The sequence below is a fragment of the Nerophis ophidion genome, linkage group LG07 (assembly GCF_033978795.1).
Source record: "Nerophis ophidion isolate RoL-2023_Sa linkage group LG07, RoL_Noph_v1.0, whole genome shotgun sequence".
In the NCBI taxonomy this organism is placed as follows: domain Eukaryota; kingdom Metazoa; phylum Chordata; class Actinopteri; order Syngnathiformes; family Syngnathidae; genus Nerophis; species Nerophis ophidion.
The window spans coordinates 30615523-30628642 of NC_084617.1; positions in this window are offsets into that span (position 1 = coordinate 30615523).

The following is a 13120-nucleotide window of genomic DNA, read 5'->3' on the forward strand; positions in this document are numbered from 1 at the left end:
TTTCAAGAAGATTGGTGACCCCTGCTTTAGAAGGTAAAAACAATTAATGATTTTGAAAGAAATCTCTTTGTTGGTGAGCAAATACCTGTTAGGTCTTGACCCAGCAGATGCCATCCACAACATTATTCACATAGGAGACAGACACACAATCATTTTGAAATAAGCTGCAAATTTTTCTGTTATATTTCTGATCAAAACAAAGTAGATCATTGACAGTTGTTCCAGCAGAAAGAGGAGATGAATAAACCTGTACTACATAACACTTGGAATGGCAGCAAAGACAATGGCAAATTGTTTGGGAGTCACAGGGACCTTCATATGGTTGAGAAATTCTTGGTCATTAAAAAGTTGACCTTACTTATCGAAAAGCTGACTCTATCCATCCATCCATTTTCTACTACTTGTCCCTTTTTGGGGTGGCGGGGGGTTCTGGTGCCTATTTCAGCAAAATTTGGGCGGAAAGCGGGGTACACCCTGGACACGTCTCCACCTCATCGTTTGGCCTGAAAAGCTGACTCGCTAAAGTAATGCCATTCTTGAACCAATTGTTGAGGACTTGTGTAACATATATCTCTATTGTTCCAAATGAAGGTGAGAAATTGTGCTTATAGAGAAGAGACCATGCCAGAAGGACCTGTTTGTGGAAGTTTGAAAGAGAAACAGGAATCCTATCAATATTGTATTCACACAATAAAAACTATTGTAGACCTCCAAGATGAGAAAATTACATGATGAGAAATGGAGTTGAGGGTGTTTCCTGGCTCAAATGACCATGCGCCAGAATTTTAATGCAAAAAAAATGTTTTTGTTTTTTTCCAATGTGTAGTAATATGCTGTGAAGAACACCATAAAATGTATTGTGATTTGTTATTAATGTGATGGGTAGTTTGCTGTAAAATCACAAGTCAAGCAAAAGTATTTATTTTTATTTAGACAAAAATTGTTTGTAAAGTATGATAATATACTGTCATATTGGTTGCAATAATGGATACTATTCAAGTTTAAGAGGCATGCAATTTCAAGCAGTTTTATGTACTGTATATTTCTGTCAAAATGAAGCAAATCCGTTAAACGTTATGTCGTGAGTTCAAACCGAGTCATACCAAAGACTATAAAAATGGGACCCATTACCTCCTTGTTTGGCACTCAACATCAAGGGTTGGAATTTGGGGTTAAATCACCAAAATTGATTGCCGGGCGCGGCCACTGCTGCTGCTCACTGCTCCCTCACCTCCCAGGGGGTGATCAAGGGTGATGGGTCAAAAGCAGAGAATAATTTCGCCACACCTAGTGTGTGTCTGACAATCATTGGTAATTTAACTTTAACTTTTAGTGAGAAAATATGAAGTATATTATTGACAAATATCTTTTCCAGGCGTTTGCAGGCCAGATCTGGTCCCCCGGCCTTGAGTTTGACACCTGTGGCCTAAGCGCTAAATGGGCTCCTAGTTTGTGTAGTGGGGCCACTTTTGTTTGAGACACTCATATATGATTTTGAAGCATCTTTCAAGCGCTTTGTAGACAAAAATATCCACCATGAATGATGACATTTTAACTTCCGGTTATGTTCATTTCTCTGCTCTATTTCACCCGGACTCTTGACTTTCCTCCTCGCCAGATCGCTTTAAAAAGTCGAGGCGGATTTTGCCTGCCGTATCTGCACCGTTGGAAACCTAAACGTTACTCTGACACGGAGGAAACTTTTTTTTAAACAAACATGACATGCTTGTAACGCTTTCGATCTGTACCGTCATGAAACTCCACCTGATCCTGTGCAAACTTCTAATCAATTCTTCAATCAATCCATCTACAAACCCCGTTTCCATATGAGTTGGGAAATTGTATTAGATGTAAATATAAACGGAATACAATGATTTGCAAATCATTTTCAACCCATATTCTGTCCAATATGTTACAAAGACAACATATTTGATGTTCAAACTGATAAACATGTTTTTTTTGTGCAAATAATCATTAACTTTAGAGTTTGATGCCAGCAACATGTGACAAAGATGTTGGGAAAGGTGGCAATAAGTACTGATAAAGTTGAGGAATGCTCATCAAACACTTATTTGGAACATCCCACAGGAGTGCAGGCTAATTGGGAACAGGTGGGTGCCATGATTGGGTATAAAAACAGCTTCCCAAAAAATGCTAAGTCTTTCACAGTAAAGGATGGGGCGAGGTACACCCCTTTGTCCACAACTGTGTGAGCAAATAGTCAAACAGTTTAAGAACAACGTTTCTCAAAGTGCAATTGCAAGAAATTTAGGGATTTCAAAATCTACGGTCCATAATATCATCATAAGGTTCAGAGAATCTGAAGAAATCATTGCACGTAAGCAGGATGGCCGGAAACAAACATTGAACGACCGTGACCTTTGATCCCTCAGATGGCACTGTATCAAAAACAGACATCTATCTCTAAAGAATATCACCACATGAGCTCAGAAACACTTCAGAAAACCACTGTCACTAAATACAGTTTGTCGCTACATCTGTAAGTCCAAGGTAAAGCTCTACTATGCAAAACAAAAGCCATTTATCAACAACATCCAGAAACTCAGGGCCCGAGATCATCTAAAATGAACTGATGCAAAGTGGAAAAGTGTTCTGTGGTCTGACGAGTCCACATTTAAAATTGTTTTTGGAAATATTCGACATCGTGTCATCCGGACCAAAGGGGAAGCGAACCATCCAGACTGTTATCGACGCAAAGTTCAAAAGCCAGCATCTGTGATGGTCCACCTGCAGTCCAGACCTGTCCCCCATCGAAAATGTGTAACGCATTATGAAGCGTAAAATACGACAGTGGAGACCCCGGACTGTTGAACGACTGAAGCTCTACATAAAACAAGAATGGGAAAGAATTCCACTTTCAAAGCTTCAACAATTAAGTTTCCTCAGTTCCCAAACGTTTATTGAGTGTTGTTAAAAGAAAATGTGATGTAACACAGTGGTGAACATGCCCTTTCCCAACTACTTTGGCACGTGTTGCAGCCATGAAATTCTAAGTTATTTATTATTTGCAAAAAAAAATTAAAGTTTATGAGTTTGAACATCAAATGTCTTGTAGTGCATTCTTTCTTTCATCCTTAGTTTATTTCGAACATGAGCACATTTACAATACAATACAAACAATGTAATATCACCTCAGATCACATCATGTCCGAAAAGGAGTAGGAAGAAGCAAAGCTTATTTAATCTTACTCCTTTCCCACGTCAGAGCGCCCACAAATATATAGATTCATTTACTGACTTTTTTTACAGCAAAATAGTAAAATTACATCTGTGAATGAGTAATAAAACAGTTCTGTAACATGTAATTAATTAATTAAGTCATTACCAACATACTGAGATGAAGAATATCTTATTTTCAATAAGGTTGAAAGTGTTTCTCATAATTCTTCGTCTTTGTACTTTGTAAGCACTATTAATTTGAACAACCTCTTAAACTGGATCATATCAGTACAATGTTTAACTTCTTTACTTAATCCATTCCATAATTTAATTCCACATACTGATATGCTAAAGGTTTTAAGTGTTGTACGGGCATACAAATGTTTTAAATTAGTATTTTCCTCTGAGGTTATATTTCTCCTCTTTTGACGAGAAGAACTGTTGTACATTCCTTGGTAGCAGGTTATAATTTGCTTTGTACATCATTTTAGCTGTTTGCAATTTTACCAAATCATCGAGTTTTAATATTTTTGACTCAATAAATAAAGGGTTTGTATGTTCTGTATATCCAACATTATGCATTATTCTAATTGATCTTTTTTGTAACACAGTTAACGAATGTAGCGCACATTTGTAGATATTTCCCCATATTTCTGCACAATAACTCAGATATGGTAACACTAGCGAGCAGTAGAGAATATAAAGTGATTTTTGGCCCAGGACGTATTTTGCTTTATTCATTATTGAAATGTTTTTGCCACCTTATGTTTTATGTTTTGAATATGAGATTTCCAGTTCATTTTATCATCCATTAATACTCCCAAAAATCTGGTTTCTTTTACTCTTTCAATATCTACTCCGTCTATTTGTATTCGTGTCTGATGGTCTTTTCTACTGTTACCAAATAGCATTATTTTAGTTTTACTGACATTCAAAGATAGTCTGTTTTTATCAAACCATTTTTTTTTTATTTGTTCATTTCTTCCATTATTATTTGTATTATCTTCTGTGTGTTCTCTCCTGAACAGAAAGCAGTTGTGTCGTCTGCAAATAAAACTAACTTCAATTCCTTTGTAACTTTACAAATGTCGTTTATATAAAGATTAAACAATCTTGGTCCCAGTATTGATCCCTGGGGTACACCACAAGAAATATCCAACCGTGTTGACATATTTTCACCCATCCTCACATATTGCTTCCTGTTGGTTAAATAACTTAATTCTTACCCAGTTAAATACAAACCTCTGATGCCATATCATTTTAGTTTTTGTATTAAAATATAATTAATTGTGTCAAATACTTTTGTTAAATCCATGAATACTGCGGCTGCACATTCTTTACCGTCTATGGCATTGGTAATTTCCTCTGTTATTTTGATTAATGCTTTTGATGTTGAGATATTTGCTCTAAATCCAAATTGGTTCTCCACGAGCGTCCCACTTTTGTTGATAAATTTATCTAATCGGCTATTGAATAGTTTTTCCATGATTTTGGAGAATTGTGGAAGTAATGAAACTGGTCTGTAGTTAGTGAACTGGTGTATGTCTCCATTCTAATGAATTGGTACAACTTTTGCAATTTTCATTTTGTCAGGGAATTTGCCGGTCAGAAATGATGTTACTGATATATGTAAGAGGTTCTGAAATGTCTTCTATAACATTTTTTATCATTAACATATCTATTCCATGACAGTCGGTTGAGGTCTTAGATTTACAATTTTTTACAATTTTGATTACTTCTTCTTTTGTCACCTTCTTAAGAAACATGGAATTGGGATTTCTGTCTATGAGCTCACTCAAGTTCTCAACTGACCCATCATCTGCATTTGGAATTCTTTGTTCCAGATTTTTTCCGATATTAACAAAGTAATCATTAAAACGTTCAACTATTTGGTTCATATTGTCACTTTTTGGCATTTCTCAGTCCTTTTTCATCCATGGTTGGTTGTTGTTGTTTTTTTGCTTCTTACTAAGTTTTTTCCCAAAAAATGTTTATCATAAAGTGTTAGAAAGGTGTTGAAAAAATTCCCATATGCATCATCTACATCATCTTCACTGTATACATTGTCCCAAGTTTGTTTCCTCAGATCCTCCTTGAAGGAAATTATTCTTTCCTCTGTGCATAGTCTTTGAAATGTCTTTTTGTCAATGTTCTTCTTCTTGTAATTCCCATCATAAATAGTAAAAACTGGCAGATAGTCGCTGATGTCGGTTGTTAACAGTCCACTTGTTGTGTTATTATCAAAGGCATTAGTGAAGATATTACCAATAAGAGTAGCACTGTGACTTGCTATTCTGGTTGGCTTTATGATTTGGGGATACAAACTCATACTATACATTGTATCTGTGAAATCATTAATGGACTTTTGCTTATTGGGGTTCAAGAGATCTATATTGAAGTCGCCACATAAAAAAAGTATTTTTTGACTGATTCCATTGAAAGTTCCCTTAATCCAGTCTTCAAATCCTTCAATACTTGAGTTGGGTGTTCTATACAGTGGGGCAAAAAAGTATTTAGTCAGCCACCGATTGTGCAAGTTCTCCCACTTAAAATGATGACAGAGGTCTGTAATTTTCATCAAAAGTACACTTCAACTGTGAGAGACAGAATGTGAAAAAAAAATTCAGGAATTCACATTGTAGGAATTTTAAAGAATTTATTCATAAATTATGGTGGAAAATAAGTATTTGGTCAACCATTCAAAGCTCTCACTGATGGAAGGAGGTTTTGGCTCAAAATCTCAGAATACATGGCCCCATTCATTCTTTCCTTAACACGGATCAATCGTCCTGTCCCCTTAGCAGAAAAACAGCCTCAAAGCATGATGTTTCCACCCCCATGCTTCACAGTAGGTCTGGTGTTCTTGGGATGCAACTCAGTATTCTTCTTCCTCCAAACACGACGAATTAAGTTTATACGAAAAAGTTATATTTTGGTCTCATCTGACAACATGACATTCTCCCAATCCTCTGCTGTATCATCCATGTATCCATTTTGGTATAAACTCAATATATATAGTATAAAATATATGGTATGAACTTTATATATTTATTTTATTATACATATAAATAAAATAAATACTTGAATTTCCGACGGCACCTATCAAATACACAGTAATAAAAACACATTTGTTTTACTCACTGTACTGTGCTTGCTGGTTACTAAAAAAACCAACAACACTTACCTTTCACTATTTGAGTAACCTTTGTTCTGCCCTTTTCGTACTGGCAAGCGATCTCTGAATCCAGGAACCTCCTTCACGGATTTGTTGTAGACATCTGCAAATGAGAACGGGATGTTGCTTCCAGCTATCAGCATAGCCATCTTTGTCTCAGCATAAGTTACCCCATCGGGTCTCCATTTTGCGAGGTGGCCCATAATACTGGGTTGTGAACGATGCTGCGCTGCGGACGCTTTGTGCTTCGCTGACCGTTCATGGCATGAGAATATACGTTCGGCCGCCGTGTTCAATGGAGAAGTATGTTTTACAAAATTTACAGGCAACATACCCCTTCCCCTTCAAACTCTCTGGATAAACTGAAATTCTTGTTTCCAATCGTTCTGGAACTTGCAAGCGTATTTCTTCATTTTGCTCGTCGACGGTGTAATATATTGGGTTGGAGTCAATAACCAGGCGACGTGATGAAGTTACGTCTCTTTACTGTGGGCTTCAGAACAGACTCCCTAATGCATGTTCCTTGACGCAATTAAATGTAGAATATATTTACATTCTATTCTGTGTTCAGTAGATGGCAGTATTGTCCTGTTTAAGAGAGTCACAACATTGAGTCAGGTCTGAGTCAGGTCCGAAATTCAGGCGGAGCTGGAGGACACGCCCCCTCCAGCTCCGCCTGAATTTCGGGAGAAAATTTGTCCCGGGAGGTTTTCGGGAGAGGCACTGAATTCCGGGAGTCTCCCGGAAAATCCGGGATGGTTGGCAAGTATGTGTTAGTCAAATGTGACTTAACCAATAACCTATGTTTCTAAACAAAGTGATGGCTCCTTCCTGGTTACTAAAGATGATGCTTATGTTGACATGACACGTAAAGGTGACGTTTATGTTGACATTACACGTAAAGGTGACACTTATGTTAACATGACATTTAAAGGTGACGCTTATGTTGACATGACACTTAAAGGTGTCACTTATGTTGACATGACACGCAAAGGTGACACTTATTTTGACATGACACGTAAAGATGACGCTTATGTTGACATGAAACGTAAAGGTGACGCTTATGTTAACATGACAAGTAAAAGTGACGCTTATGTTGACATGACACGTAAAGGTAACACTTATGTTGACATGACACTTAAAGGTGACACTTTTGTTGACATGACACTTAAAGGTGACACTAATGTTGACATGACACTCAAAGTTGACACTTATGTTGACATGACACATAAAGGTGACACTTATTTTGACATGACACATAAAGGTGACGCTTATGTTGACATGAAACGTAAAGGTGACGCTTATGTTGACATGACACTTAAAGGTGACACTTATGTTGACATGACACTTAAAGGTGACACTTATGTTGACATGAAACGTAAAGGTGACACCTATTTTGACATGACACAAAGGTGACGCTTATGTTGACATGAAACGTAAAGGTGACGCTTATGTTGACATGACAAGTAAAGGTGATGCTTATGTTGACATGACACGTAAAGGTGACGCTTATGTTGACATGGCATTTAAAAGTGACACTTATGTGGACATGACACTTAAAGGTGACACTTATGTTGACATGAAACGTAAAGGTGAAACCTATTTTGACATGACGCTAAAAGGTGACGCTTATGTTGACATGAAACGTAAAGGTGACTCTTATGTTGACATGACACGTACAGGTGACGCTTATGTTTACAGGACATGTAAAGATGATGCTGCCCACAACATCTGTGGGTCAATAAAAGTCATTAAAAGTCAATAAAAGTCAGTAAAAGTCAATAAGTAATTAAAAGTCAATAAATATAAATAAAAGTGAAACATCATTACAAGTCAATAAAAGTAAATTAAAAGTTTAAAAAAATCAGTATTTATTAAATGTAAAAAAAAGTCAGTAAAACCCAAATAAAATTCATTAAAAGTCACTAAAAGTCTGTGAAACCCGATTAAAGTCATTAAAACTCTTAAAATTCAATAAAAGTCAATAAAACCCATTCAAATTCATTTGAAGTCAAAAGTCATTTAAAGTCAGTATAAGTTAGTAAAAGTAAATAAAAGTTTTTTAAAAATCAGCAAAAGTCATTGAAAGCAAAAAAAACTCAGTAAAACCCAACAAAAGTCATTAAAAGTCAGTGTAACCCAATAAAAATCATTAAAAGTCAATACAAGTCAAACATCATTAAAAGTCAATTAAAAGTAAAAAAAAAATCAGTATTCATAAAATGTAAAAAAAAAAAAGTCAGTAAAACCCAAATACAATTCATTAAAAGTGATTAAAAGTCTGTAAAACCCGATGAAAGTCATTAAAATTCAATAAAAGTCAATAAAACCCATTAAAATTCATTAAAAGTCAAAAGTCATTTAAATTCAGTAAAAGTAAATAAAAGTTTTTAAAAAATCAGCAAAAGTCATTAAAAGCAAAAAAAGTTGGTAAAACCCAGTAAAAGTCAGTAAAACCCAATAAAAATAATTAAAAGTCAATACAAGTCAAACGTCATTAAAAGTCAAGTCAATAAAAGTAAAAAAAATCAAATCAGTATTCATTAAATGTAAAAAAAAAGAAAGTAAAACCCAAATACAATTCATTCAAAGTCATTAAAAGTCTGTAAAACCCGATGAAAGTCATTAAAACTCTTTAAAATTCAATGAAAGTCAATAAAACCCATTAAAATTCAGTAAAGGTCATTTAAAGTCAGTAAAAGTAAATGAAAGTTTAAAAAAAAATCAGCAAAAGTCATTAAAAGCAAAAAAAGTCAGTAAAACCCAATAAAAGTCATTAAAAGTCAGTAAAACCCAATAAAAGTCATTAAAAGTCAATACAAGTCAATAAAACCCATTAAAAGTCAATAAAAGTCAATAAAAGTCGATAAAAGTCATAAATGTTTTTTTGTCAAAGGAAGACCTTCAATGGCATAAAAAATGGCAAACAATTGTCGGCCAATAAGAAGTCAAATAATGCTAAATGAAAATCAACTTTGTTTTCTTGGTGTCTGCCTTTTCAAATGCTTACAAGAGGGTTCACTCTGCATTACTCTCCCAGCACATGAGCATGTTTTTTTGACACTGGAGTTCACAGAACAGTGAAACCTCTTGTCAGTCATATACAATCTTTGAGCAGGCTAACACCCTTACAGCACACTGACGTCGCCTCGCTCCAGAGGAGAACTACCTGGGCAACAACAAAACACCACGTGACACTTTTTTTTTTTTTTTTACACACGATGTTCAGTATTTATGGAGCTGCAACTTTTTATTTTTATTGTTTACCCTAATTGGTCATGAAGTCAACCGCCCTCCAAATAAAGAGGGGAAGAACTGATGAAAGACTGTTTGGAAGGGTCACTTCCATTAGTGTTGATTCATTTAACCACAGGTAGCCACAGTAAACCAAAGTAAACCACAGTAAACCACAGGTAGCCACTGCTAACCTCAGGTAACCACAGGTAACAACACCTTGTAGGACTATTCTCAACTAATGAAAGACTGTTTGGAAGGGTCACTTGCATTAGTGGCCCTACGATGATGTGGCAACTTGTCCAGGGGGTACACCGCCTTCCACCCGATTGAAGCTGAGAAAGACATCAGCGCCCCGCGCGAACCCAAAGGTAATAAGCTGTATAAAATGGATGGACTTGCATTAGTGTTGATTTGTGCTGCAGATAGCTGTGTGTAGCTCACGATGGTGTCGACGTTTGAATGGAGGAGAGTATTTTTCATTTAATTAATTGGATTCTCTCTAGTCTTGTGCGGGTCTACGACTTGTAGCTGAGAGCCTTAAAAAACACTTACTGTAGGTCTTTACCGTAATGGCAGAGAGGTTTAAGTGGAAGAGAGTGTTCTTCTTTGAGCTCGATTTTGTTCATTTCATGCATTCTAGTCTTGTGTAGGTCTAAAATGTTGTCCCTTAAAGGGGAACATTATCACCAGACCTATGTAAGCCTCAATATATACCTTGATGTTGCAGAAAAAAGACCATATATTTTTTTAACCGATTTACGAACTTTAAATGGGTGAATTTTGGCAAATTAAACGCCTTTCTGTTTATGCCTCTCTGAGCGATGACGTCAGAACGTGACGTCACATCGGTACTCAACGCCATTTTTCCCTACACATCACACGCATCGAGTCAAATCAGCTGTTATTTTCCGTTTTTTCGACTGTTTTCCGATACTTTGGAGACATCATGCTTCGTCGGTGTGTTGTCGGAGGGTGTAACAACACGATCAGGGACGGATTCAAGTTGATTTACGTAGAATGTGCATCGATTAGCACGGCATGGTAATCGATGCTAACATGCTATTTAGGCTAGCTGTGTGTACATATTGCAGCATAACGCCTCATTTGTAGCTATATTTGCATCCAGCCTTTCCCTCCATCCACATTTAATGCCAAACAAACACTTAGCAATCAACGGATTTAAGTTGCTCCAGTGTCAAGCGATACGAAAGTCCCTCATTTGGTTTTTAAGGGTGATGCTACGACAGAGATGGCAAGAATGTCTGGACATCCTGCGACACTCAAAGCAGATGCATTCCCAACGATAAAGTCAACGAAATCACAAAGGTGAGTTTTGTTGATGTTGTTGACTTATGTGCTAATCAGACATATTTGGTCGCGGCATGACTGCCAGCTAATCGATGCTAACATGCTATTTAGGCTAGATGTATGTACATTTGAAACTATATTTACATCCAGTGTTTCCTTCCACACACATTTAATGCGAAACAAACACTTACCAATCGCCGGATTTAAGTTGATCCAGTGTCAATGCGAAAGTCCTGATCGGTTGGTCTGCACATTTTACCGGTGATGCTAACGCAGACATGCATGGCCGAATAGCGTCAATAGCTAGTCGCTCAATAGCTTCAGTTTCTTCTTCAATTTCGTTTTCGCTATCTGCCTCTATACTCCAACCATCTGTTTCAATACATGCGTAATCTGTTGAATCGCTTAAGCCGCTGAAATCCGAGTCTGAATCCGAGCTAATGTCGCTATATCTTGCTGTGCTATTCGCCATTGTTTGTATTGGAATCGCTATGTGACGTCACAAGGAAATGGACAGTGGCTTAAGCAAATAGCGAAAATCAAGCACTCAAAGCTTTTTTTAGGGATATTCCGGGACGGGTAAAATTTCGAAAAAAAACTTCGAAAAATAAAATAAGCCACTAGGAACTGATTTTTATTGGTTTTAACCCTTCTGAAATTGTGATAATGTTCCCCTTTAAGTTAGCTCCTTGGTCTTGCTCATAATAGCAGAGGGGTTTGAAAGGAAGAGAGTATATATCATTTAGCTTTATTTAGTTTGATTCTCTCTAGTCTTTTGCAGGTCTACTACATCTTGTAGCTAAGATCTTTTGACGGTTATTTGGTCTCGCTCGTGATGTTGCAGATGTTTAAATGGTGGGGAGTGTTTTCTCTCGAGTCTTGTGCGAGTCTACATCTTGTAGATGAGGTCCTTAGGTCTTGCCTCTGAATGAAGGGAGTGTTTGTGTGTATTTTGTACACATCATGAGTTTTTGCATTCAGGTAACTTGTAGAAAGTTTCGGACATAATATCCAATAAAGATATTGTTTGCTGATGAACTTTTAATGTTTTTACCGGATATTTATTTATGTAATAATCACAATAAAAAATAAAGCACAGATCCAAGTTTGGACTGTTGACATATTTGAAGAGGTGAACTTTGTCCAGGGTGTACGCCACCTTCCGCCCGATTGTAGCTGAGATAGTGGGCTTTGTCCAGGGTGTACGCCACCTTCCGCCCGATTGTAGCTGATAGGCGTCAGCGCCCCCCGCGACCCCAAAAGGGAATAAGCAGTAGAAATGGATGGATGGATGGAACTTGAAACAAAATCAGAGACTTATTTCCATTGTGTGTCCGCCTCGCTGTAAGCTCCACAGTCCCGATGACGTCATCACTCGTGTTCATCACGTCTCCTCTTTGTCCTTCTTGTGAAATGTTGGACTCTTTAGAGAAGGATTCTTCGAATAAAATGTTACATCACCGCCAGTTTGTTTCGTACGTGCCTTTGGAGATCTTTTATTTTTTTCAAATGTGAGTACAGTCGATTAACTGCCATAATTACTTGACGTGATAGTTTTACTAATAGAGGACCTTCATGCAATACTTCAACTGACCTGCGGGCAGCAGTAATGCAGTACAAGAAAAGTTAACTAACACTAGATTAGTTTTACGACACTTTTATCCATCAGTGGTCATGGCGACACATTTTTCAACAATTCTATAGATGTATCAAAAAAGAGTGGCAAATGCCACAATACAACTGTTTTATAAATGATATGAACAATAAATGTATTAAATTAGGCTGTTAAATATTACAATTCAACTGTTTTATAAATAATATAAATAATAAATGTATCAAAATAGTGTTAAATATTCCAATACAACTGTTTTATGAATGATATGAACAATAAATGTATCAATTTAGGGTATTAAATATTACAATTCAACTGTTTTATAAATAGTATCAGTAATAAATGTATCAAAATAGAGTGTTACTTCTTACATTAAGTAAGGAGTTGAATGTTGAAGATGTTCTTGGAGGTAAGGTGAATATGTTATTGGAGGTAAGGAGTTGAATATTGAAGATTTTCTTGGGGGTAAGGTGAAGACGTTGTTGTAGGTAAAGAGTTGAATGTAGAAGATGTTCTTGGATGTAAGGAGTTGAATGTTGAAGGTGTTCTTGGAGGTAAGGAGTTGATTGTTGAAGATGTTCTTGGAGGTGAGGAGTTGAATGTTGAAG